At 43.1% G+C, this 22,189-nt stretch overlaps 1 protein-coding gene and 1 long non-coding RNA gene across 5 annotated transcripts in view; one reads left to right on the top strand and one right to left on the bottom strand.

Annotated features, from left to right (window-relative positions):
• Positions 1–14,074, top strand: part of LOC133481286 (uncharacterized) — a 29,195-nt gene extending 15,121 nt beyond the window's left edge. Inside the window, exons 3-4 of the long non-coding RNA XR_009789506.1 lie at positions 13,252–13,686; positions 13,810–14,074. This is a non-coding gene — a long non-coding RNA (uncharacterized LOC133481286). The remainder of the gene's footprint in view (positions 1–13,251; positions 13,687–13,809) is intronic.
• Positions 1–22,189, bottom strand: part of LOC133481281 (uncharacterized) — a 100,806-nt gene that overhangs the window by 77,950 nt on the left and 667 nt on the right. The gene's annotated exons all lie outside the window — the stretch shown is intronic.

The following is a 22,189-nucleotide window of genomic DNA, read 5'->3' as shown; positions in this document are numbered from 1 at the left end:
TCTTTTTACAAACATACAATAGTGACATACTTAGATAGAATGTTTAGAACATTGGGGGGCATACACACAAAACAGTTTTCGGCACTTTCCCCCCCCCCCCCCCCCCCCCCCATCAATTCGATAGACATTGTCCTGCTCCTTCTGGTGTGCACGCCTTGGCCACATGGGGGCAGTATAAAAAACATAGCGCTATACATGGATACTGTCACTCTTCAGTAGGCGGGAGGAATATTTGTCGTGCTTCACAGAGGATAAAGAAAATATGCTTGTGTTGGGAGCGTTGTCATATTGTCCGTCTACATGCATCGTTTGTGTTCAAATGTCCATTGCTCAAAGGGTTACATCAATGCTATTCATTAGCCCTAGTATGGCATTTACGTGATTTTCTAGCGTTAAGCTAAACAGACGTACTGTATCTAAGGCGAAGCTACGTTGTTGCTTTAAATACACAGTGTTTCGTTCTTTTAGATGTATATTTAGTTTCAGGGAAATTTCTTCTGGGCGTGGTGATAAAAAGCCTGAAGAATCGTTTTGGAAAAATTGTTCATTATCTGCCAAACTGTTGCTCGTGAGGTCGCGGCCACCATGCAAGCAAAAAAAAAAAATACATCCAAAATCAGCACTCTCGGAAACCTCGCAAGTTGGGTCGCTCCCATCTCAAGGCGCCGCTGTTCCGACATTTTCGTTCGGTGGTGTGCCGTGAGAATTTTCTCACGTAAAGTATGTGCCTTGGCTCAACACGGCTCGGGAAAGGCTGATCGAGATTACCGCTATGCTAATATGCCAAACAGAATGAAAGTGGTTGCTGTTGAGTGCACGTGGTGAGAACAAGCCTAATTAGACGATAACAAGCAGTCATTCTCACTCACTTTGGCTTCTCTCGTGTGTGTTACTTGGCTTCGCTTTGCTCAGCCCGCAAACGTCGGGGCTAAATTAAGTGTCATGCCTTTCACATAACCTGGCATTCATTTGTGAGGCAACATAAACAAAATATTCATGTTAACCCTGACCTATTTTCCAACATGGCCTTCCAAAACCATAAAAGGCTTTGCTCCTCAATGATTTTTTTTCATCTGAAGAGCTTTGAAATGCAAATGTTTGTTTCCTCGCGTGGAGAAAAAGCCTTCTTAAAAGCAATTTGATGTGAAATATGGATTCCGGCCATTTGACATCATCCCTAAAATAAACATGTGTATGCTGTTAAATAAGTGTACCTTGGCAGCCCGCGTATACATACACAAATGCCCGACTCGTCCACGGCTCGCGGCTCTAGGGGCTTCTAGACATTTTCACCGTGGCCAACACTGGCAATAATTTCCCGTCAAATGACAGGTCTTGCACTCCAAAAGTGCGTCATGTGGTCAATTGTGCATTTACATTTACAGTGAAAGCTATCAAGGACGTGACTATATCAAGGCCTGTTGACTTTAGCTCAATTGTGGTTGAAGGATCATTAAATACTTCATAAACCCTCAATGCCTTGAATGGATGTGCGTCCTTGCAAAAATCAGACAATCAGACACTTTTGATTTCTTTCTTTTTTTTTGCAGCTGGAACAAAACGCAGAATTCCACAGTGTCCAAACTACAGCCCGCCGTAAATTTGTGAGCTGTGGTTTTCCAACTCCACCTCAAAAAAATACGGACCTCTCGAAGTACCACCGGAGACAAATTCCTTGTGTGTTTTGCGCATACTTGGCAAATCAAGATGATTCCGATTCCGATTCGGATCACGTGTCGTAGTATGCCCAAAAATGATACAGAAGCCTTATTCCTAAAAATGATATTGATTATTTCAAGCTGCTGTAATAATATCCAGTTTGACCATTAACACGGCGCTTAAATAGAGGGACATTAAAAAATATAGATACTTAAACCATAATTTAATGAAACTATATTGCACATAAATGTTGAATTCAAAAAAATGGACCAATTTTGTTTTTGTTAGTCAGCAATTGATTTCAAACATGCAAAACAAAAATAAGAAAATAATACAGTAATGGAAAGACATTATGAATGAATGACAACATGTGAAAAATGAAAACACGGTTCAATTTTACATCTCCGAAAAGGAGCGGTAAAAATTCTAAAGGTTAAAAAAAAAATGTTCTTAAATCAATACAAATACGACTAATGTAGTTCAAGTTAACTACAACTGAACTGTGTGTTTTTTTTTTTTTTTAAAACAAGTTTAAGCCAGTGTAACATTAAGCAGTAACTCTTTTGATTCTTTTGGTGTATTAAAATGTAAGTTAAGTTAAATACAACTAAAGTGTACTCGGGCAGTGATTCGACACGGGCTCCCTGATCTATTTGCCTCATCAGCTTCATCAGAAAGCGGTAATGTAGCAGTTTTTCAAAATAACGATAATATATTTCAAAACAATATCTAAAATTGCTTGATGGATTGCTTTAAGAGTGCATTCTTCAATTTTTCGATGTATGCGGCCCACGGGGGGACAAAAGTTTGGACACCCCTTCGTGAGACCAACAATGACTGTTCTGTTGGAGAAGTGCGGAATATTTAGGGCTCCCGGTGTATCAGATCATTGTGGAACATTTGCAAATAATAATACAAAGAAAAGATACTGGCAGCATTCGCGCAGAATCATAAGGAAAGCAGCAACATTATTCAACCTCTTTCAAGTCACTGCTGAGAGCATCGGAGCTGCGTTGAAAAGGTGAACTTGGCTCCACATCTGTCTCATGCTAAACACTTGGGCCTTTTCGACATTTCTCAAAGATGACAAGCAGTGATGTTTTATTCAGCGTGTCAGGTGTGCCAAGTGATCTTGTCCAAACTTTGGACTGGAGGACTCACATGGAGTATGCAGCCAGGATTTGCTTGTGTTTATAGAACGGTCCAGAAAATGTGTCAGTGCTCATGAAATCCAGGCATGTTGGTACTGTGGGGGGGGGGGGAGTGCTTAGTATTTTAAAACATGCGTGAGTTTTTGTTTGCTTTGTTTGTTTTAAATGGATTATTACCAGTGGTGGGAAGTAACTAAGGACATAGACTTGGTCACTGTACTTTAGGACATTTTTTCAGGTTTCTGTACTTGACTTGACTTAACTTTTCAGTTACTTCAAATATCTGGACTTTTTTCAAAATAGGTTTGTTCCTTTTTTTCCCAACCGCCACAGATGACGACACGACGTAAAAAAAAGAGGGCAGCAAAGAGATGTAAAGTCAACCATCTTGGGTATTTATAAGGCCGGGGGGAGGGGAGGGGAGGGGAGGGTACCAGAAGAACATGAACAACGATGGCACAACATATTTAGAAAAGCAAAATATGGTTTGATTCAAGAGAATTGTTTGACGTTGTCGCCTCCAAGGGCGACTTGCGGCGAATGTGCCCGCTTAGAAACTACCAGCTTGCCGGGTTTCAAATTTCCCCACTTCATCTAAAACTAAATTATAGTCAGAAGAACATTTCACTTGTTATCATTAGCTAATTTAGCTCTTTGTATATTATTCTTATTATTATATCACAAAGTGAAAGTGGAGGCCCCGTTAGCAAAGAAAAGCTAAAAGAGGACAAATGTGCTTATTCCAGCGAGCGCTACTCTGACATACAAGCTGAATTCATTCCATGACCAAGCTCTTAACTCCATTTATTGTTATATCACTTCTATTTTCTCCATTTTCATCCATTCAAGCAGCCAAACCTTTTTTGTGTTACGTATTCACAATAAAGAGCACTGTATCGTGAAGAACATAATTGCACGTAATAAAAGAGAATGTCAAGAAATAAACTGGTTCTATCAAATTGTATGACTGTCGTAGTGCATTTGTGTGTTGATTGTTTGCAATCAACGTGCGTAGTGATCGAGGTCAGGAGCTCCAGTTGGCTGGACTCTTTTCATTCTGCGTTTGCGTGTTTGACTGTTTGTCCTGTTGGATAGCAGTGCACAAATCTTGCCAAACGGAACAGCAATAGCTTAGTTTTATATTACACAATTTGTTTTGGCTTGTTTTGTTTTTTTTGTACCGGTATTTTAAGAGTGACAGTAACACAGCCAGCAGTTTGGATGTCTACAGCCAACCACAGACCTCTTGGCAGTGCGTGGCACCTCCCGAAACCGAGAACAAAGAGGCACGGAGTGAGACGCGGAAACATTTGTGCTTATGCGGCCGACGGTCAGGGCAAGCCGAAAGATACTACAGACTAAGTCGGAAAAGCCTGATGTCGTATGTAGTATTGACAAACGATCTGAAAGAGTTGAAAGTACGACAGGTTAGCGAGCGTGACACATTTACCGACTACGGTCAATCGTGCTGTTTGTAAACCACCCATACTACGCAGCTGCACTGACTCATTATACCTTGAATTCAAACATACGCTTCTAAGTGACTTTGTACGGTAGATGTATTGTTTACTATGGAAGAAAGCAAATGCGCTCACATAATATGCGAATCCCGCCTAGAATGTAATATGTATACAGCGCTCCATTGTATAGCCTCCTTCGTGCACCGCATTAGGGATCGGCTCTGACTCGGTATCGGCAAATACTGAAAACTGAGAGACTGGACTCGGGCGCGAAACAAAATGTGCTCCAGACTTGTTGCAAATTATTTTTTGGACATACTTGGCAAATAAAGATGATTCTGATTCTGATTTTATGGACCCCCCGGCATTTGCGAACCACTATTGCTTGCATCAAATTAAGTCACTTAGCGCAAGTCAAATCTAGTTCTTGTGCAACACGGGGGGAAAAAAAACCCCAAAACTTTCCCTCGATGGACCCGCTCGAAGATGAAACAATCCGCAACCTTTGGACGACTGCAATCGCTTGCGCGCACTCAGCACTTCACGTATCATCTTACCAACAAATTGTGAAAAGCCTACAACACAGTACGTCTGCGTGTCCCCGAGCAGAACAGCAAAACACGCTGTCAAACTCTACGGAGCGCCGCGGAAGGCGGCGGGCTGTGTAATGCCGTACAACAAGCAGCAGGTATTTGTTAGTTAATCAGCCTTTCAATTAAGCCGGGGGGGGGCGGGGGTTGCGTTCGGGAGCAGAAGGGGCGGGGGGGTCTGTTTTGACTAAGCCGTCACAGCGAGGGCCCGGTCACGGAGACTCGCAGCATTTGCAAAAGATTAGCCCGCTAGTCCCGATGTAGCGGGCGCGGGTCAGGTAGAGCGCGAGGCTCGGTCGCCGGGCGGCTTTCGCCTATATCGCTCGCGACAGAACGCCCGCTCGTCCCCGGCCGGGTACACGAGACGCAGCCGGCCGGATCATCCGATTTTCCAAAAGCATTCGGAGTTCACGTAGCAAAGATGTCGCTTCGTAAAGCCTCCTGCTCGACAAACGACGATCCTGCAGCAGAGACTATTCTGGGATCATCAAGAGTAAGAAGTCAACTTTTGCTTTGTCGTGCACAGGGAACGTTCTGTTTTATGTGGTCTCCAGTGCCTGTATCTACGCTAAATAAAGGAACAACAATAGTCCACATGGTCCCAGCCTAGAAATGTAATGAAAACCAACTGTGAGGGAACAATAAAATCATTTGTCATGGGAGAAGGGTGCAGATAAATTCTGAAAAGCATTTCCCCCCCCCCCCCCCAATTGGCTGACGCAATAGCGCTCCGGGCCAAGTGCTCAGCACCTGGTTGTCACAGCTTTGACGCGTCCTCATTTATTTCAACCTTCAAAGCAATTTGATCGGAGTTCAAACCAGCTGACAGATCCTGATTGGGCTTTTTATCTGCGTTCGGCGAAAAGTCAAATCACAAGAAAGCCATCTTGAACGCCTCAAAATCTGCAACAGATTGTGCTCCACGCTTCTTGCCGTTCCAAAATGTATTGTTTGGGAAAACAATACTGTTTTATGCGAAGCACCAACAATTTCGGCGCAATCATTCAAAATGAAAGAATTGGTTTGAGATAGGTTCAAATTCTGTAGTACAGGGCAGCCCCGCATATTCGCGGTCAGACATTCGCAAATGTCTTTTTGTACTCGACTACAATTTGAAGTTGATGAATCGACGATGTCATACGTCCCCGACTTTTGTCTGCGCCACGGACCGGTTTCACGTGAAGACATATTTGGATTGGCATGCAGAGACACAACTCAAAACAAATGATGAAAAAATACAACTGACATTTTCGCTACTTGAAGTCGTTGCAATTAGCGGTAGCCCTGCATATGTTTGAGCGTGTTGTACGACGGGACATCTTAGGCAGGCTAGTCCAGAGGTGTGCCTGTTATGTTTTAAGACTAGCGGCAATCGGAAGATCTGAAGCTAGCGGGGCTAACCGCTACGCAAGCAACAAGCTGAAGAAAGTTCTTACACGTCGACAGAAAATATTCCCCGGAGAAATACATTCATCGACAGGGGACGTTTGGATGTACGCCCCAGGTGGATGCCCGGGGGCCACTGCCCCCTCTGCCCCCACCCCCCCCCCCCCCCCCATTTGCCCCCCGCCACTGTTTGTTTGTATGTTTATGTTTTGTTTTGGTTTTTCTGGCACCCATCAACTAACGCTGATCAAAATAAATTGTGTGCGGGTTAAAAAAAAACAAACTGTGGAGTCCACGTGCTGCACTCATGTAACGAACAAACTGTCGGTGTGCGCTCGCGAGTGACATCGTGACAAAAAAGACTGCGTGTCCTTTCTGGGAAGGACAAATAACCACGTGTTGCAACAAAAAGTCGTCTTCACGCTAAGAAATGAAGCGCTCCTTAATTCGACTTCCCTGCTGAACTTTGGCCTCAATTGTCTTGATCTTTTGCAAAAAATGCCCACAGTTCATTGTCTTTGAAATGACATGCACACATTTTATGCCACACGCACACGCACGCACACGCACGCGCACTGTCTAAATCATCTCCCGTTTGAGATCTTTAATGTCCGACATCATGTTTGCGTTAGACGGCGCAATTGGAAGCCGACTTCTCGGTCTTGAGGGGAATGTAAAGCATGCATGCCAAGACCGGTACTCGGTCTAACGTGGATCCATTCAAGCCTTACATACTGTTCATTTTCCACGCACACACACATGGTATGTTCCGCTTTAATTTTGACACGGAACATTTAACACTTAGCTCATTTTTAAACTTTTATTTGCAATACATCTTTAAGTGCAGATTTTATTTTTCTACACTGTATTAAAGTCGAGTACTACTTTTTGAGGTAGTACTTGATGGAAAAGGGTTTGAGAACCACTGGCATACCGCATTCACTTCCCCCCCCCCCAGAAAGTTTTCAGTTTTTAAACAATTATTTAGGTACAATAGCGATTGAACTTGAATGTACAATACATTTTAATTGCATCATGATTCAAGTACCTAGGTACTCGTGGTATGCGGGACCCCTCTCGTCTGACAAGAAATATTCACCGTTTAGTTGTATTTAACTTGAACTAAGTTCACTACGTTTGCATTTAATCTGGAGCTATTTGTATTTAAATGTTGATTTTTTTCATGTGCAATATATTTGAAAGCATTTTTTTTTCTCTTCCTATATTTATGCAGTGTTAATGTTCAAACTGTGCATAATGTTGCAGTGGCTCACATTAGTATTAAATATACTTTTTAGGAATAAAACATCCTACTATCCTACTATACTTGAACGTTAGCCATTTACCACACTGGTAAATTTTAAATCTGTTCCAGTTGACACGGGTGAAATTTGAATTGAATTGACCGCTTTAGGGTAAGCAAATTTTTACAAGAGAATAACATTTTTACATCTTTTCCTTTTTGTGTATTTTGGGTCAATTCTGGAAAGGTGAAAGAATGACATGAATTGCATTTTTATCACTGTCAAATGTCAACATGGGTCCGATCTGACCCTTGCAATTGAACCCTTACAGGTTCAAACACTTTGTTTTTATTTTGCGAAAAATGTTTAGATAAAGAAACACGGGTCCCACATTTAATCTTAGCAGCTGTAAATCAAAGAAAGAATGACGAGTGCAAAGGGGGTTGGGGGGGGGGGCTGCTTACTAGAGGAACGATTTCCTCATTTACGAGGACAGGAAAAAACTGCCAAAGGACATTGTTCTTTTTGGGTGCAATTTGATGCGGGCAGGCGTGCGCAACAAGAGGACAGCACATGTCGCTTCTGTTGCCAGTGGAAACACTGCAGCAAGAAATTCATCCCAGGGTTGCGTTTCTCCACTTCCAGCAGGTGAAACAAAAGCATCGTCTTTGATTCCTTCAAAGAGCTGAAATATATAACGAAGGGATTTGGTTGGTTTTTTGGGTGTCTAGAGAAACAAGCGAGCCGACTTTCTGCTGCACGGTGGCAGCAAACGTCACAACGAGCAGCAGGTTGGCAGAGAGTGGACATTTCTTCTTCTTCTTCAAAAAAAAAAAAAAAAAAACTCTTGAATGCCACTCCAAGTTGAAATGTATTGTCAAACTAAACACAAAACCAAAAGAATGACGTGTTGTATACTTTCAACAATCACACGACTTTGCCCCTCCGGTAGCTTATTGCTAGCACAAAATACAAAACACCATAGAAGGGCTAACGAATAGCATCTATGCGGCACTGTTATGCTTTAAGCAACGGCCATTTGAACACAAACGGTGGAGCAACACATGTAGACAGCTACCATAACAATACTAATATGCATGTGAATATTATTTATCTTCCACTGAAGAACGATTATTACTGCAGCTTATTGAGGAACTAGAATATTGTGTAGCAAAATTATTTTGGATGTAGAAATTAGTCAGGAATTTGTCCTCTGAAAAGTCTTTTCCTAAGCGTTTAATGAATCTATATAATGTATGAGTACTGAAATTCTCAAAATTCTACCATTGAGATGTACCCATATTGTATGATAACCTCAGAATAACATAAACAGTGTGAGGTTTCCGTAGAAACCGATCCCTTACAGATGGTACGTTTTGAAAAGAAATAGTCAACTGCATTGCATTGCATGCAGTGACGTTATGTCAAGTTGTAGGCGACGTTCCGATTTTCTACAACTTTGCATGTCTGTGTTACACTGCCCCCGGGTGGCCAAGGCTCGCATTCCAGAAGGAGCAGTACAATGTACAGTGAATTGAAGGGGGAAACAGTGTTTTTTGGTTTGTGTACATGCCATGTAATGATGGGGTTACTGTATGTCTTTTTGAACACGTGCAATAAAAACATCCTAAATATTTTTGGGAGTGTATGTGTAATTTGGGCATCCTAGTGGTATGGTGTGAGGAAGTGGAGGCTTTGGAGGTGCCCTGTTCAGATTAGGCCTGTACAGTATATGTCAAGGTTACGGGGAAGCTCGCCAGACTCGAACTGTAGATGTTAATAAAGTTTGCAGGAGCCCTGGCAGCTCTGCAATCCGCATGGCTCGGGGTTGTTTTCGCAGACGATGATATTCGAAAGGGACGGCCGCTTTTCGATGCGCAAAGAGATAAGAAGATGCAATTTCCCATGATGCGAGGTTGTTTTTATTGTGTGGGAATGTTTGCTCTTCATGGGAACTCGTCTCGTTGAATTTGCCAGTTCTCCGATTTATGACAACAAGGGAACGAGGGATGGGCGCAAACAATAAAACATTTCAACTTTCAACTCTTCAGTTCATTCAGGGCACAAATGGAACTATTTATCATATTCCCCAAATTCAAACCTTTCCGCAGTCCAATACCCAAATTGAGAGCCAGTTGACATATTTCTCAACCAATTCGTATGATTCCAACACACAAACAGGATTATTCATCACATTCCCCAAAATGTCCACAGTCGTCATTATTATTCCACAACATATCCAAATCAATGCAGACGTTTGACACATTTACTGGCCCTCCTTCCGCGATTCTTGACCGATTCAAACCATTCCAAGATATTCAGCCGGCAACATCACGTTTTGTTAAATCACGACCTTTTCCCAATGAGAAGAGATGCTACATATTTGCCTCCTTCTTCCACGATTCTTGACCGATTCAAACCCCTCTGCTCTGACGTGACCAATTCAATTCATTCAGTTCAGCGTCGACAGGCCTCTCACACAACTTGTGCAAAAATGTCCTTGTCTAGTTTTTCCCCCTTGCCTCACTTATTAGACTTGCTACGCAGTTTAATGACGCAGGGGCTGCAATGCAATTTCTCCACAACGCCGGGTTTCCGTTAACAAGCTCTAAAAACTACATAAAGCCTACTATTGGACTATCTGGTGTTTTTCATGGTCCTCGGGGACAGCGCCAGCCAATGGCAGCGCGGGCCCCTGGGCACTGCCCCGCGGTGGCTTTCTGGCAGAGAGAACGCGTGAACACGAGTGAGGGTAAAAGCGGAGATTTCTGGTCTAATGAAGACATCAAACTACCTCGGCTCACGTCGTCTTTGCGACCGCTCGCTTGAGACCAGAATTGGATTCATGAAAAACATGAGCGGGTTTATGAAAAGCTTTTTTGCTGTGGCCATTTTAAAAGGGGACCAGCACACAAAGGAGAAGCAACAGGGGTTTTTTTCGATTCTGCATAATTGTTATTCTCGTTTCTTGTAAAGTGCAATGCAAATTAAATCATATCATAATAATAATAATTAATGAATTCATATGATTATTATAGCAGTGGAGCAGGATTTTCTTTTTTTCTGTGCATTCATTCATATTTTTGTTTTAAAGATAGTCACATTTTATAGAGACTACTTAAGTATAAGTGCAGATACCGCTAAATAAAAATAGAAAAATCTAATCAAATTAAAAAAAAACCACTGGGAGAAGTAGAAATATTGATTTAACTCCTTAAGTGAAAAACGTGCCAGAGCTGGAAAAGTACTCGCACTCAAGTACAGATACGGTACTTGTGTAAAAACACAAAAACCAAAAACTATGGTAAAAGTAGAATTCAACTCCTGTAAAAAAAAAAAAAAAAAAAAAGTACAGATTGTGAAATGTATTGAAGTGCAGAAGTGTTAAGTATAAACACAATTCTATGCCATACAGTCGATGTTTGGATTACTTGGCACAATGGGGGGGGAAATATCAACACACAAAATAGTTTCCCTGTCTTATTGCTATTACTGAGTAATAAAAACATCCTAAATTAGCTAATAACTAATGAGGAAAAAAAACACGCCTTACTTTTATTTATGATTTGTTTTTGTTCTTTTTTCCAGAGTAAACGGGGAACTTTAGGCTGCCAAACAACAACACATTCGCTACAACTCATTCTTGCAGCCGACAAAATGAAACTATTCTCTGAAATAAGGCCATAGATGAGGAATATCTTGCTTCTCCGGGTCTATTATGTCACTGTCGTTACATCTTTCTACGTAGTTTTGCACGTCGTATCATCATCTGCCGAGGTTGGGGGGAAAAAACAAAGAAACAAAAACTCATTTGGGTAAGGAGTAGAAAGTACAGATATCTGTTTTGCAACGTAGGGAGTAAAAGTAAAAACTCAGAAAAAGAAATACTCGCGTAAAAACGACAGTATTTGTAATTTGTTACTTGGCACCAATGACAGCTGCATGACAGCGCCATCTCAAGTGCCGCGCTCGGATTCTTCCTCGATGAAACACGGCAACGTGGGCGCCAAGAAAAGCAAGTGGCACAGATGGAAATCCAAAAGCCAGCCGTGCGCTAAGTCACACGCGGAGCCGAGCGGCTGCCGTCTGAAAAATGCGTGAGTCATGCGGCCGCTATAGACGTGCGGTCAGTGGGGGGACCGTGTGCAAATAGTTTTGGACTGTACTTTTTGAATCGCTGCACTATTTGATCTGCAAAACGTCCGAATTTGAGGTTTAACTGTTGAAGCCACTGCCACGGGAAGTGTAGTGGTTCACACCATCAGTGGTGGAAAGTATTGACGTGCTTCATGAGTTAGTCAATTTCATGTCAACGACGACACCAAACGCAAAGAGAACTGCAAGTTATGCATGAAAAACAAGCACATAGCTTTGCCTTGCAACAGTCTCTTTAGCTTGATGCTAACAAACAATACAAAATGCTATCCACTGGCTAACGAATAGCATGAGTGTCGTGGTGTTGTAACCTTTGAAGCAACAAATATTTGAATACAAATGGTGGAGCAACCCACGTAGACCGATCATACAACAATATTCACATTTATCCTCTGTGAAGAACAATTAACGTGACTCCGGCTGACTGAACAATTGTGATCGTGTGACCCTAAATCCAAGGTGGCCATGGCGCACACACCAGAAGGAGCAGCCCAATGTCCATTGATGTGAAGCAAGAAATGTGGCAAAAATGCTTTGTTTCTTGACATTCTATTTAATTGTCATTACTGTTCGGCTCGAACGGAGGACTGGCATTTTCATTTCATTTGAAGGCGGAAAGATGATTTGAGATATGAGTCTTTTGAGTTGCAAGCGCGGTCATGGAACGAATCCAATTCAGTTCTGTATAAGAACGCCACACGTGCAAGCACTCGGTGACAGAATGGACGCGTGTTTATTTTTCTGACTTTTGACCTGAGACATTTGCGCTTTCCACTCCGCACTTAGTCAAAACATGCTCGTTTCTGCTTTCAGCCTCCGCAGATGCAACACGACATTAAAAAAAAAAAAAAAAAAAAAAAGAAATGAAGCAGAAAGAGGTAAAGTCACCCACTGTTGAAAAGTTGATTGATGCATTGGATTTGTAAGGCAGAAAGAAACTGCGACGGTAGCGACACTGAGGAATGTGAGCCGGCGAGCATCGACGACGACGACGACGCAGCAGATCCAAAATATTCCTCATCCGTGACCTTCATTAAGAGAAATGTCTGATTTTGTTGACTCCTGGAAAGATTGTTTTGCTTTGTTCTTTTACTGCTCTGTTGCCACCTCTGCACGCGGCGAGCTGAAGCACGCGAATATAAAAACGTCTCGATTTCGGTGTCGCTCGCAGGCCCTGGCAGCTCGATCCCCTCATCAGTGAAAAGTGGAGCGTACCAAGCTCGTGTAAGCACTTCTTTTACGCATCATGTGAACTAAAAATACATCTTTTACGATGCACATCCAGGCCAACTCTGCAGCTTTTCTCTGATTAGGCTTGAGGCCTACGGCGCTTTTTCTCCTGGTATTCCGGAGATATTTGGACACTTTTTTCTCTCTCTCTCTCTCTCTCTCTCTCTCGGAGAATGAGAAAACCTTTGGTTAACCATACTGCACTGGTCAGATAAGAATGAAAACATTTGAGCTGACTGACACTGACTGGGGGCAGCGCAGTGGAGAAGTGGTTAGCACTTCTGTCTCAGTTGGTTTTCTCTTCAAAAAAAACCAAAAAAGAAAAATGTACATAAATTGGAGGGGCGGGATAAATGGTCTGTGCCATTCATCCAAGGAACACATCGCCAAATCTGAGGCCGTGGTCCTCGGTCGGAAAAGGGACGGCGCTACGTCTGTATCGATCCGTCGTGGCGATGAAGGAGCTGAGCGGAAAAGCCGAAGCTTTGGATTTCTACGTTCCCGGGGTCAGGACCAAAAGAACAAGCTTGTGGACACAAAGGGCCGCAATGAGTTTCCTTCGCAGGGTGTCTGGGCTGTCCCTTCCAGATGAGATGCCTCCTGGATGCCGGCGTTCCGGCACGCCCCAGAACACACCGGAGAGACGATGTCTCTCGGCTGACCTAGGAAGGAGCGCTGGACCAAGTGGCCACGGGGCAGAAGGAAGTCCGGGCTTCCCCGCTGAGGCTGTTGGCCCTTACGAACCCAACGCCAGATAAGCGGAAAAAGCGGACGGTCAAGTGACACAAGTGTTTGTTGATAGTGTTTCATTGTGAGTTTCTTGCCACCGTGCACAAAATACGTGCGAAGGTCGATTAGGTATTATGTTGCAAAATGATTGGGAATTTGTTCGAGCACGGTGTTCCCATAGTAAATCCTTTTCATCTGTACGCAGGATTGGGGTGATTCCAACGTTTCAATGAGTGGTGTTTCCTCTCTCGCCATCTGCTCTGACTCAAGGAACTTTCTCCTTCCATTACCCGGCATTCCCTCCTCGTCTGCTCCGCCAGACGTGAGCTTTTTACGGGAATACCGCCGAGGACTCATCGCCGGGCCTCGGCCTTTATGAATCAGCGGAACATGCTGCAAACATTTGCACTCTTTAACATGCTTTCCAGGCAGCGGCTCCTTCATGTTTGCAATGTAAATCATTGCTGAGCTCATTCTTGAGCTTAATATTAAGACAGTGTGGGTGCTCAGGGCCAGCGAGGCCTTTTCTGCTGACCGAAACACTCCGACTTACATTTACGACTTCAATTCTAAAACAGTGTTGCCTTGAGAGAAGAGCGATACGAGCCATTGAATTTTGACACACAGTGAAATGCTTTTGGGAAAAAAAAATTTTTAGAATTGCAACTCCCTGTTGAAGTTTACTGTCAAAATAAAAACCCATTGTGTGTTTCAAACAAACATGCAGCTTTGCTTTAGATGAGTCTGTTTAGCCTAATGCTATATCAAAAACAAAAAAAAGCAAAACGCCATAGACGGCTAACGAATAGCATCACGTCATGGTGTTATAATCTTTAAGCAACGGATATTTGAAAATAAATGGTGGAACAACATATAGACTGATAATATGACAATAAGCACAGGCATATTTTCTTCATCCTCTGCGAAGAACAACTAATATTACTGCAGCCTACTGAGAAGCTGTGACCATCTCCATGTATATTTGCACTATACTACCCCCAGGTGGCCATGGCGCTCACACCAGAACCAGCAGCACAATGTCCATTGAATGGAGCAAAAAAATTGGCAAAAACTGTTGAATTCGCTACATTCTTTTGAATTATGTCATTACTGTACGAGCATGATCACGGAACGAATTCAACTCGTATCTCAAGGCGCCAATGTTTATACAGTATGTACAGGATAGTAAACATGCATGCTACCTCGTGGCCTGTGTTCATTCCAAACTTAAATACATGTAAGGTAGGAGACTACATGTATAAACATAGTATGTAAGGGTGCATGGGAAACAGGAAGTGCAAACTGGCAGAAGATGGGAAAAGCCAACAAAAAGATCCATTAGTCATCCTCTCATAAGCTGAGTCAACAGAGAGACGGCGCAGAATATATCCGATAAAAAAAGGTGAGCCAATCACTGCTGTACCTCAAAACATTTTCCACAAAAACTCGAGCGAGGTATCAAATGATGCGAGAGCGCACGCTTCACTCAAAACCAGATATTCTTTTTCAGAGGGTTGAGGGGGTTCTATTTTCTTTTTTTTTTTTAACGAGTGGCTGCTAATATTTATAACTCCGTGTTGGGGAAAGCAATGTTGGGCAATTCCATATAAAAACACGAATGGACGAACAAACAGTAAAATTCCACATGCGTCAACAGATTAATAGAAAGAGGAAATAAACAGCCAAGCATCACACACGTTCACATTTTTCACCATTCATGCTAGTACACCTCAGTACAACCATATAAGGGTATGGAATTATTATTTTTTTTAAGTATTTGACAAAGGTGGAAAAAGTACTCGCACTATACAGTATTTAGCACCTCAAAGCGTTTCCCCCCCCCCCCCCCCCCCAAAAAAGGGTAGAGGTTTTTTTCCGTTGCAGGGAGTTGTGTGCGAGGGTCAACCAATCGCCTGGTGTGCGGGTGGGAGCCCAAGACACTTTTTTTTTCCCCCCGTTTGTTCTGTTCGGCCGCGTCGCTAAGTCGCACACTGAAGCCCCGCGAACAAATTGCGAGACCCGCATCTGGTATTTGGCCCACGAGCCGTATGGTTCGCCACCCCTATTTTAGAGCTTCGTGGTCTTCTGGTGAACATGAACGGCGGCAGAGCCAATTGCAAGCGCTCGCTCATCGGTCTTTTGCGTCATGCCTCATTTCACATCGATCATATTGCAGCGTTCCCTTCGGGCTTGCGGAGCTGCAATTTCAACTGCAGACTCGCAGCCGTTAGTTTTCGACTCGTACGGACGGGAAATGCTGAACAAACTTAGGCTGTCATCTTGAAGTGAGGCTTTATCATCATATGTGGACGCACATCAAAGCAATGGAATTATGACTTGGTGCTCGCATTATCCCGAGGACATCGCTTATTACGTCCGGTACCGGGGGTGGGAGGTCACCGAGTACAAATATTTTGTAGGTATCTGTAGTAGTACAGTGGTGTCTTGAGTTTCTAACTTGTTCCATTTTCATAACTCACAACAGTTGTATTTCAAACCATCTTTCCCCATCAAAATGAATTGAAATGCTATGAATCCATCCATCCATCCATCCATCCATTTTCGGTACCGCTTTATCCTCACGCGGGTCGCGGGCGTGCCGGAGCCTATCCCAGCTATCTTCGGGCGAGAGGCGGGCTACACCCTGAACCGGTCGCCAGCCAATCGCAGGGCACGTAGAGACAAGCAACCATTCGCAGGGCACATTCACACCTACAGACAACTTAAGAGCATAGATGTCAAACTCAGGGCCGGGGTCCAAACTTGGCCCACGATGTAATTACATTTGGCCCGCAAGACCATATTAAATGTGTATATTGAACATGGGCCACTAATATTACAAATCCCAGAATGCTTTGCTGGTGTGTCGGCCCATCAGTCTGGCCCTTTCTGTTGCAGTCGTTAGCAACTAGGCTACCGGTCTCCTCGAGCAAATGTACACTTCCCCTTCCCAAAAATGGCCAGACGAAAGATGGGAAACAGTTCACTTCCAAGACGGGTGGGAAGCAGATGATCTGTTCGCTAAAGCAAAAGACAGACGTGTTTGTCGTGTGCCGTAACAAAGAATATAACATCATTCAATTCATGTGGGTTTTTTTTCATGGCCTTTATCGACTCCTAGGCAGGGACTGTTAATAGTTTGAGGTTTGGATTTTTATTGAAGGACATTCTTTTGTTGTTGGCCTTTGAAAAAAGATTGACATCAAAAAGAAGGGTCGCTGGAGATAGATCAACAGAAGATAGAGAGACAGAAGAATGCATGTTATCTATTTCAAGACAAAACAACGAACAAATACCACAAATCTGATTTCTCCTGTTTATAATATTCAAGTTTATTTATTCCCGATTCAGTGTTGAAGCAAAATTGAAGTTTGTTGTCATAGGATAAACTTTAACGCTACATTTCTGCAGGAAAGGGAAAGATGCATATCGCAGTGATTTTTCATTACATATTGAGTTTGTCCCAATTTTTTATTTTGGCCCACCGTGAACTTGAGTTTGACAACCCTGATTTAGAGTCTTCAATTAACCTAGCGTGCGTCTTTTGGGGATGTGGGAGGAAACCGGAGTACTCGGAGAAAAGCCACGCAGGCACGGGGAGAACGCGCAAACTCCACACAGGCGGGGCCGGGGATTGAACCCGGGTCCTCAGAACTGTGATAACCGTGCCGCCCTGCTAGTAATCCGTTCCTTATTTTATAAAAACATACAGTAACGGCGTAATTAAGTAGAATGTAAAGAATCTAATGAACGCAAGCAGTTTTCATCCTCTTTTTTCTTCAATTCAGTGGACATTGTGCTGCTTCTTCTGGTGAGCATGCCTTGGCCACCTGGGGGCAGTATAATACAAACATAGAGTTTCCCAACTGAGACAGTAAGCTGCAGGAGTGTTCGTGCTTTTTCACAGAGACTAAATGCTTGTGAGTATTGTTATATTGTCTGTCTACACGTCTCGCCACCATTCGTGTTCAAATCTAACGCCGCAACGCTGATGCTATTCATTAGCCCATCTATGGCGTTTTGCATTGTTTGTTAGCATTAAGCGAAACTGACTTTATTAAGGCAAAGCTAAGTGCTTGTTTTAAATGCACAACATGTAATTAGCTTTTTGGTTCGTTTAGTTTGATCAACAGGGAGTGGCAAAAAAACTGATTGAAGCCTCTTTTTTGAGGAACTGTTCTCTCTTTGCCAAACCGCGACTTGTCAAGAAGTGAGTTGAGTTGAGCTCGCTGCCACAGTATAGCACTCGCATCTCAAATTTTCGCCCCAAAATCACCCAAATGCTAGCTTCGAACTCAACAAACAAATAATAACCATTTTTTTGGAATGCGGACCCAAGATGAGAAAAGGTTCCTCCAGCGCCCCTTACTCTAAAAACAACAACATCTTCAGAATCAATAATAGAGGATAACAGGCGGCAGAACAACAATGGCGCAGCGCAAGTAGAAGATTGATGACATCTAAACTACGATGTTTTGATGACGGGAGCAGATGTCAGGTTATGTTTTTCAGCCCTCCGTGGGAGGCCGCAGAACACACTTCATGCGTCAAGATATTCAAGCAAACAAACACACACACACACACACACACACACGTGTCTTACTCAGTGTCAATCCGCACGGCATAATCCGCAATTGAGCTGGCGTTCAAAAGCGGCGTCGGCGGCGGGACAATGGGACGATTCATTCGGGATGGAGGGCCCGGGGCACGCCGGAGCTTGTAATAAACGCAGAAACACGTCGGGAGGACATATGGTTTGTGTTTGGCAAGAAGAAACAACAATCAAATACGTTGAGCCTCCCCTTCTTGCTGCAAGGATGACTGCTAATATAAAAGTCTGTACTGTCTAATCATGATTTAGGACAGGGTAATTACCTCCGCTCTTTCAGGATGGAGCAGCATGCAGAGAATGCACGCTTTCCACCGGGCTATCCTGACCAAAACAACATAGCCATTTTATCTTTATTTTTAATAAGACTGCTGGAGTAAAGTACAAACTCCAATTTCAAGGAAGTTCGGGCGTTGGGTAAAACCTACATAAAACAGAATACATTGATTTGCAAATCCTTTCCAACCTAGATTCAACCGAATACACTACAAAGACAAGATATTTCATGTGCCAGCTGATGAACATTGTTGTTTTTTTGCAAATATTCCCCCAAAAATCTGGGACAGGGGCAACAAAAGTCAGGGAAAGTTGAAGAATGCTTTAAAAAGGAAAAACACACCAAAAAAAACACCTGTTTGGAACATTCCACAGGTGAACAGGTTAACTGGAAACAGGTGAGTGTCATGATCGGGCATAGAAGGAGCTCAGTTGTTCACAAGCAAGGATGGGTCAAGGTTCACCACTTTGTGAACGAGTGCGTGAGCAAATAGTCCAACAGTTTAAGAACAATGTTTCTCAACGTACACTTGCAAGGCATTTAGGGATTTCATCATCTACGCCCCCTCGTGTCATGTCATCACAAGATTCCGAATCTGTAGAAATGTCTACATGTAAGCGGCAAGGCCGAAAAGCAACATTGACTGTCCGTGACCTTCGATCCCTCAGACGCCACGACATTAAAATCCGCCATCATCGTCAAAAGGATATTGCCTGCACGTGGGCTCAGGAACACTTCAGAAAACCTTTGTCAGTTAACACAGTTCGCCGCTACATCTGCAAATGCAAGTTAAAACTCTACTACGCAAAGCAAAAGCCACATATTGTATCAACAACACCCTCAACACCCACGCCCGAGCTCATCTGAGATGGACTGACGCAAAGTGGAAAGGTGAGCTGTGGTCTGACGAGTCCACATTTAAAATTGTTTTGGGGGGGGGGGGGGGGGGGCCAAAGAGGAAAAGGAGCATCCGGATTGGGATCAGCGCAAAGTTCAAAAGCCACCATCTGTGAAGGCACCATTAATGCTGAAAGGTACATACAGGTTTTACAACAGCATATGCTGCCATCCAAGCAACGTCTTTTTCATGGACATTCCTTCTTATTTCAGTAAGACAATGCCAAGCATGTGTTACAACAGCGCAGCTTCGTAGTCCAATTTAAAATGTGCGCAGGTGCATTATGCAGCGCAAAATACACTACAACACAGACCCCAGACTGTTAAGCAGCTGAAGGATTCCACTTAGAAAGCTTCAACAATTAGTGTCCTCAGTTCCCAAACGCTTGTTGAGTTTGGTCAAAAGGAAGTGCTGTAACACAGTGGTAAACATGACCATAAACCTTCATCTAGCTCAGGAAAAGGGGAGAATTTTCTCAAATTCAAACTTTTTAAATTCATATTCAAAATCTTTGCTCAACTGTAATTCGCACAATTCATGAGGAACTGCATTTAGTCCCATCGCTTTTGCCATGGGCCCACAAATGGCTTGCAGTGTATAGTGCTTCATATAGCTGACCTTATTGAAGCAATGAATCCAATAACTTCAATAATTCAATTGCAAAAACAAGTCAAGGCCAAATCTTTGCCTCAAAGCTTGGCAGGGATTGTTTTTCCACACAGACTAATGCTACGGCAGTCACACACTCCACTTCGTGCAGAAAAAAAGTTGGTGAGCCAGAAGAAAAGAGTCCGTAAAAGACAGAAAATGTCCAAAGTTTGGGATTATTTCACACCTACAAAAAGAAGTGTCTATTGCAAGGTAGAATTGGCTTACGCAAGAGCACGTCCACGATCGCAGAAACATCCATCCATCCATCCATCCATCCATCCATCCATTTTCTTTACCGCTGCCGGAGCCCATCCCGGCTATCTTCGGGCGGGAGGCGGGCGAGGGGTACACCCTGAACCGGTCGCCAGCCAATCGCAAGGCACATGGAAACAAACAACCATTCGCACTCACGTTCACGCCTAAGGACAATGTAGAGTCTTCAATCAACCTACCGCGCGTGTTTTTTGGAAACCGGAGTGCCCGGAGAAAAGCCACGCAGGCACGGGGAGAACACTTTAAAGCGGCTGGGGGTTTCCCAAGAGGCAGTCGAGGACAGGGGTGTCCAAATGTTTTCCTCCAAGGGCGCTGCAGGCCAACGACACGAGCCACGTCAATTATGCATTTTAAGCCGTAAGTCGGGACACCCCTGATCTAGGATGTGGGGCAAATCGGAATTTTGCGGCGGTTTGGGGTATGTTCAATATGTGCGGCCCAACAGGGAAAGGCTTTTCTGTCGGCTTCGTGACGTAGAAAGCATTGGTATTCGGATGGGTACTTTGCGCCCCCTCGTGGAGACATTAAAACATTTTCAAGGATTTTGCTAAATAAATGTTGACGTGCGAGGTTATCGGTGTCAAAGACGTATGACATCTTTGTGAAATGCTAGATTGTTTTGTTTAAATTCAGTGTCCATATTTCCAAACATTGTTTGCCGTTGCTGTATTTTTAATATATAAAAATAATAATAATAATAATAATCGATGGTCCGCTCAGTGTGTTTTTCATCTTGGATGCCTTTAATGACTTTGGATCAAGCTCGGATGCGGTCAGGTTTTCACTCCAGGGTACTGTTCCCACAAAGCGGTTTGAAAATAAAAGATACATAGAAACTCTATTTCAGAGAGCAACGAGTTGAGCTCGCTCCTGTGCGCGCGTATGAGACGCTCGATTAGGTACACCTGCACAAATCTGCCTTCGGATTCACGACAAGGCTCAAAAGTATACGATCTCTGATTTTAAGCGTTTGCCTTTTTGACAATGGCGTGATGTGAGTTTGACTTTTCAAAGTTTTTCTTTGGGTTTGTAATCCCTCCTTTCGTTCATTCTCGGACCACTAAAGTGTGAACTTACAGCAAATTAGCGGCCACCGGCTCGCCTAACCTTCACAGGACAAGTGTAAGAAGACTGTTCGTTGCTTTTATTCAATGACAACAACATAATGCAATTCCACAGCTACATACCGTTATGTGACAGTAGTTTCATGGCTTAGCACGTGAAATTACAGTATATATTTGCTGTTTTACTATAATTTGCTGTATTTACAGTAAAAGTGAAAGTAATGCAACTAGTAGCCAGTATTTGACTGTAAATTTACAGCCTAAAAGTTTTCGCCAGGGCACTAACTTACATCAACTTGCTATATATATATATATATGTTTTTTTTCATTTTGTGTCAATAAATGCTCTAAATGAATACTTACATGTATTTGGAGTTGGGAATTATGATGTCAGTAGTTTATAGAACAAAGCAAAACTGTTCATTTCAATCAAACACTTCATTTTCGCAACACAGGAGAAACTGACCATTTTCCATTTTCTTTCCCAAGAATATTTGCACATACCTCGGGTCCTAATTTTCCAACATGGCTGCTTTATAGTAAATAGTCCGAAATCTCAAATATCGATCATGGAAATGATATCTGACAATGATTTAACAAGGTAGGAAACAAATAACACGTATGTTCAAATGATGACTTCCACGACATTCCTAGGAAATCACAATGTCCAATCACTGGTGATGTATTTTTAGAGCGGGGCCATATCAGTGACCCCTGATTAAGAGTCTTGAATGAATTTAACATGCATGTTTTGGGAACGTGGGAGGAAACCGGAGTACGAGGAGAAACCCCACGCGAGCTTTGTTCATCTAT

The sequence above is a fragment of the Phyllopteryx taeniolatus genome, chromosome 7 (assembly GCF_024500385.1).
Source record: "Phyllopteryx taeniolatus isolate TA_2022b chromosome 7, UOR_Ptae_1.2, whole genome shotgun sequence".
NCBI classification, from domain to species: Eukaryota; Metazoa; Chordata; class Actinopteri; order Syngnathiformes; family Syngnathidae; genus Phyllopteryx; species Phyllopteryx taeniolatus.
This window is presented reverse-complemented; position numbering and strand designations above follow the sequence as displayed.